This window comes from Lipotes vexillifer, unplaced genomic scaffold (genome assembly GCF_000442215.2).
Source record: "Lipotes vexillifer unplaced genomic scaffold, Lipotes_vexillifer_v1.1 scaffold24, whole genome shotgun sequence".
NCBI classification, from domain to species: domain Eukaryota; kingdom Metazoa; phylum Chordata; class Mammalia; order Artiodactyla; family Lipotidae; genus Lipotes; species Lipotes vexillifer.
In genome coordinates, this window is record NW_006782914.1 from 1,893,081 (window position 1) to 1,898,801 (window position 5,721).

Here is a 5,721-nt window from a genome sequence, read left to right on the forward strand (position 1 = left end):
CTCTTTCCCCTCAACAGTTCTATCTCTGTGTGTGTGTGTGTGTCTTTGTGTGTATTACTTCCTTAATTTGTGTACTAGAGGAATGCTGAGGCAGGTCAAGAGCTGAACTGGGGTAAAACATGAGTATATACATATGCATGTGTGTGTATATATGACTGCCAAGGAATGCAATAATCTGGGCTCCACGTATGCTGCTGTCTCAGAATTGCTTCTAATCTAAAACATTTTTAAAACATAATTTCTTCTTCTTGACATTTTAGATGCTTATTGTCATATGGGGTTAACTTTTCTCCAGAATTTTAAACTAAAAGCACTTTCTCTTTTTGTTTTTAATGAGTTAATAAACAGGCAGCAGGTAGTTAAAATTTGCCTTCCAAACAAAATGGCATATCTCCCTTTTTAGGACTGGAATGTAAGAGTTACAGAATTTTAGTATCTGGAAGGACTCAGGATTTACAAGCCAGCTCCCTTTAACCAGTATATTGTTAGATTATTTACAAGACTAAAGTTTTAATGGTCATTTCTCTTATTGTGGTACCACACCATATAACCTTTAAAACTCAGATGAAGATCGTTTTTGAAAAACAATCTTTACACGCCCCCCTGATTTTTAAGCCCAATTTTTCCTCTTTATCTGAACTTTAAGGTTAAAGCATTAACATACTTTATGGTTTTTTATAGACTATTGTTTAAACCACAAGTGATAAAAAATATTTCTTATATTCAGTTAACATGTAACTTTTAAGTACCTATGTGCACATTACTGTACTTAGTGATGTGAGGAGGTGAAAATTTTTTTAACAAGTTACTCATACACAAGCACTAGTTGATATTTAGCAAATGACATGTTCCAAAAATGCTTCAAGTAATAGCCAGATGGATTAGCTACTTGAACTTTAATTTGCACCTTTGTCATTTTGCTACATCTTCACTGTAAGCAATGCTTAGGGACAATAAAGACAGAACCCTTCAAACTTGAAAATGAGATAGCCCTCTGAGAATTAAGCCAGTAAAATCTCAACATTGTGTTTTTCAATACACATCATTAAAGAAAAACAAGAAATTTGCATGGCTAAAGAGTGAGGAAACCCCCAAAACAGTAATAGGATGGCCAGAGATATAAACTCCCAAAGTGGCAATAATTTCAATAAGTTGTATTATTGTACTATTATTGGTTAAATTTTTAAAATTTGTATTGGGGTATAATTGATTTACAATGTTGTATTAGTTTCAGGTATAGAGCAAAGTGAATTTCTATACAAATACATATATCCACTCTTTTTTAGATTCTTTTCCCTTATAGGACAGAGTATTGGGTAGAGTTCCCTGTGCTATACAGTAGGTCTTCATTAGTTATCTGTTTTATATATAGTAGTATGTGTATGTCAATCCCAATCTTCCAATTTATCCCTCCCCTCCCTTACCCCCTGGTAACGATAAATTTATCTTCTATGTCTGTAACTCTATTTCTAAGATAAAAGTTTTTGTAGATAATTTCATTTGTAGTCTTTTTCTTAGATTCCACATATAAGCAATATCATATGATATTTGTCTTTCTCTGTCTGACTTACTTCACTCACTATGAGAATCTCTGGGTCCATCCATGTTGCTGCAAATGGTGTTATTTTGTTCTTTTTGTGGCTAAGTAATATTCCATTGTATGTATGTACCACATCTTCTGTATCCATTCCTCTCGAGATGGACATTTAGGTTGCTTCCATGTCCTGGCTATTGTGAATTGTGCTACAATGAACATTGGGGTACATGTAGCTTTTTGACTTATGGTTTTCTCCATATGTACACCCAGGAGTGGGACTGATGGATCATATGATAGCTCTATTTTCAGTTTTTTAAGGAACTTCCATACTGTTCTCCATAGTGGCTGCTCCAGTTTGCATTCCCATCCCCCTCTCCAGCATTTATTGTTTATAGACCTTCTGGTGACGGCCATTCTGATGGGTGTGAGGTGATACCTCATTCTAGTTTTGATTTGCATTTCTCTAATAATTAGTGATTTTGAGCATCTCTTCACATGCTTTTTAATCTTCTTTGGAGAAGATTATGTCTTCTTTGGAGAAATGTCTGTTTAGATTTTCTGCCCATTTTTGATTGGGTTGTTTGTTTTTTTTGGCTTTTATACTATGTGAAGAAAGACTATGTGAACAGAAGTGGGGTAAATAATATGTAACACAGAATAGTTATAGCCCAAAGAACCAGAAGCTAGTAGTGTTTTTACAGAACTATCCAAATTTGATTGTTGTGAATTAGATTTCATAATAACTTGGATAATATATCTTTTAAAATCATTTATCCTCCCTTCGCTGGGATGCAACTTCTTAATTACTAATTTAGCTTCCAAGATAATTTTCCATGGTCTGCCACAGGGTGACTTGCAAATGCCCCACACACACAGGTACATTGGTCTGTAGTTTGGTAGCAGTGGTCAGAGGTGCCGGATAGTGTAAAAAGCAGCAGGTTCTTATCGTATTATTAAATGCATTAACATACTCCAGTGAGTGATGTGGAAATATCATGCTAAGGAGAAGTGAATAACAAGAATTTGAATACTTCTTTTTTTAATATTTGTTTATTTGGCTGTGCCGGGTCTTAGTTACAACACACGGGATCTTCGTCGCCACGTGTGGGATCTTCGTTGTGGCAAGTGAGATCTAGCTCCCTGACAAGGGATTGAACCTGGGCCCCCTGCATTGGGAGTGCAGAGTCTTAACCACTGGACCACCAGGGAAGTCCCAAGAATTTGAATACTTCTAAGAGATTAAGTCACTAGGTTGAACAAAACAAGGTGGTATGTTTCTTTTTTGTTGAAGTATAGTTGATTTACAATGTTATATTAGTTTAAGGTATACAAAATATTGTTTTAACATTTTTATAGGTTATACTCCATTTAAATTTATTATAAAATATTGGCTATATTCCCTGTGAATTACATCCTTGTCTCTTATTTGTTTTCTACCTAGTAGTTTGTACCTCTTAATCCCATTCACCTATCTTGCCTCTCCCCCCAACCCATCATCCCACTTGTAACCACTAGTTTGTTCTCTGTATCTGAGAGTCTGTTTTTGTTTTGTTATATTCATTTATTTTATTTTTTAGATGCTACATATAGGTGAAAATGTGTTTATTTGTCTTTCTCTGTCTGACCTATTTCACTAAGCATAATACCCTCCAGGCCCATCCATTTTACTGCAACTGGCAATTTTTCATTCTTTTTTATGGCTGAGTAACATTCCATTGTGTATATGTATGTATGTGTGTGTGTGTGTGTGTGTGTGTGTGTGTGTATACACATATTATTTTTTATACACATCTTCTTTATCCAGTCATCTGTTGATAGACACTTAGGTCGATTTCATATTATGGCTATTGTAAATCATGCTGCTATGAACATTGGAGAGCATTAATCCTTTCAAATTAGTGTTTTTGTTTTCTTTGGATATATGACCAGGAGTGGAATTTCTTGATCATATGGTAGATCTAATTTTATTTTTTTGAGGCACCTCCATACTCTTTTCCATAATGGCTATACATTCTCACCAACAGTGCACAAGAGTTCCTTTACTCCGCATCCTTGCCAACATTTATTTTTTGTTGTCTATTTGATGATAGTCATTCTGACAGGTTGGAGGTGATATCTCATTGTGGTTTTGATTTGCATTTCTCTGATGGTTAGTGATGTTGAGCATCTTTTCATGTGCCTGTTGGTCCTCTTTGAAAAAAATTCTATTCAGGTCTTCTGCCCAGTTTTTAATCAGGTTGTTTGTTTTTTTGACAATGATTTGTATGAGCTCTTTATATATTTTGGATATTTACTCTTAGCAGACATACCATTTGCAAATATCTTTCCTCATTGAGTATGTTGTCTTTTTGTTTTGTTGATGGTGTCCTTTGCTGTGCAAAAGCTTTTAGTTTAATTAGGTTCATTTGTAATTTTTGCTTTTGTTTCTCTTGCCCGAGGAGAAAGATGCAAAAAAATGTTGTTAAGATTTACATCAAAAGTATATGCCTGTGTTTTCTTCTAGAGTTACGGTTTAAACAGTCTTAAATTTAGGTTTTTAATCCATTTTGAGTTTGTTTTTATATATGGTGTGAGAAAATGTTCTAATCTCATTCTTTTACATGTAGCTTTTCAGTTTTCCCAACAGCGCTTATTGAAGAGACTGTCTTTCCTCATTATGTATTTCTACCTCCTTTATCATAGATTAATTGACCATATGTTTGTGGGTTTATTTCTTGGCTCTCTATTCTGTGCCATTGGTCTATGTGTCTGTTGTTATGCCAGTACCATGCTGTTTTGATTACTATAGCTGTGTAGTGTAGTCTGGAGTCAGGGAACATGACATCTCCAGATTTGTTCTTTTTTCTCAAGATTGCTTTGAGTATTCAGGGTCTTTTGTGGTTTCATAACAATTTTAGGATTATTTGTTCTAGTTCTATGAAAAAAGTCATGGGTATTTTGATAGGGCTTGCATTAAATCTGTAGATTGCTTTGGGTACTATGGACATTTTAATAATGTTCTTCTAATCCATGACCATGGGATACCTTTCAATTTCTTTGTATCATCTTCACTTGCCTTCATTAATCTCTTACAGTTTTCAGAGTATAGTTAAGTTTATTCAAAGGTATTTTATCCTTTTTGATACAAGTGTAAAATGGAATTGTTTTCTTGTTTTCTCTTTCCAATAGTTCATTATTAGTGTACAGAAAAGCAACCCATTTCTGTATATTGATCTTGTATCTCACAACTTTACTGAATTCATTTATTAGTTCTAATAGTTTTTTGGTGGAGACTTTAGGGTTTTCTAAATATAGTCATGTCATCTGCAAATAGTGATAGTTTTACTTCTTCCTTTCCAATTTGGATGCCTTTTATTTCTTTTTCTTGTCTGATTACTGTGGCTAGGACTTCCAATACTATGTTAGATAGAAATGGTGAGAGTGGGCATCCTTGCCTTGTTCATGATTTTAGAGGAAAACCTTTCAGTTTTTCACCATTGAGTACAATGTTAGCTGTGGATTTGTCATAAATGGCCTTTATATTGAGATATTTTCCTTCTAAATTAACTGCTCTGTGGCATGTGGGATCTTCCCAGACCAGGGCTCAAACCCGTGTCCCCTGCATTGGTGGGAAGATTCTTAACCACTGTGCCACTAGGGAAGTCGTAAACTAACTTTTTTGAGAGTTTTTATCATGAATGGGTGTTGAATTTTGTCAAATGCTTGTTCTACATCTATTGAGATGATCATATAATTTTTATTTTTCATTTTGTTAATTTGGTGTATCACATTGATTTGTGGATATTGAACTATCTTTACATCCCTGGAATAAATCCCACTTGATCATGGTGTATGATCCATTTTATATGTTGCTGAATTTGGTTTGCTAATATTTTATTGAGGATTTTTGCATCTATATTCATCAGAAATATTTGCCTGTAATTTTCTTTTTTGTAATGTCTTTGCCTGGTTTGGGTATCATGGTGGCTTTAAAGAATGAATTTGGGGCTTCCCTGGTGGCACAGTGGTTGAGAGTTCGCCTGCCGATGCAGGGGACATGGGTTCGTGCCCCGGTCTGGGAGGATCCACATGCCGCGGAGCGGCTGGGCCTGTGAGCCATGGCCACTGAGCCTGCACGTCCGGAGCCTGTGCTCCGCAACGGGAGAGGCCACAGCAGTGAGAGGCCCACGTACCGCAAAAAAAAA

At 35.4% G+C, this 5,721-nt stretch overlaps 1 protein-coding gene and 1 non-coding gene across 2 annotated transcripts in view; one reads left to right on the forward strand and one right to left on the reverse strand.

The window, feature by feature from the left end:
* FAM227B (family with sequence similarity 227 member B) overlaps nt 1-5,721 on the forward strand; it is a 286,042-nt gene that overhangs the window by 94,044 nt on the left and 186,277 nt on the right. The window lies entirely within an intron of this gene.
* Nucleotides 2,674-2,746, reverse strand: TRNAG-CCC (transfer RNA glycine (anticodon CCC)). Its single transcript has one exon. It is a non-coding gene; the product is annotated as a tRNA-Gly (tRNA).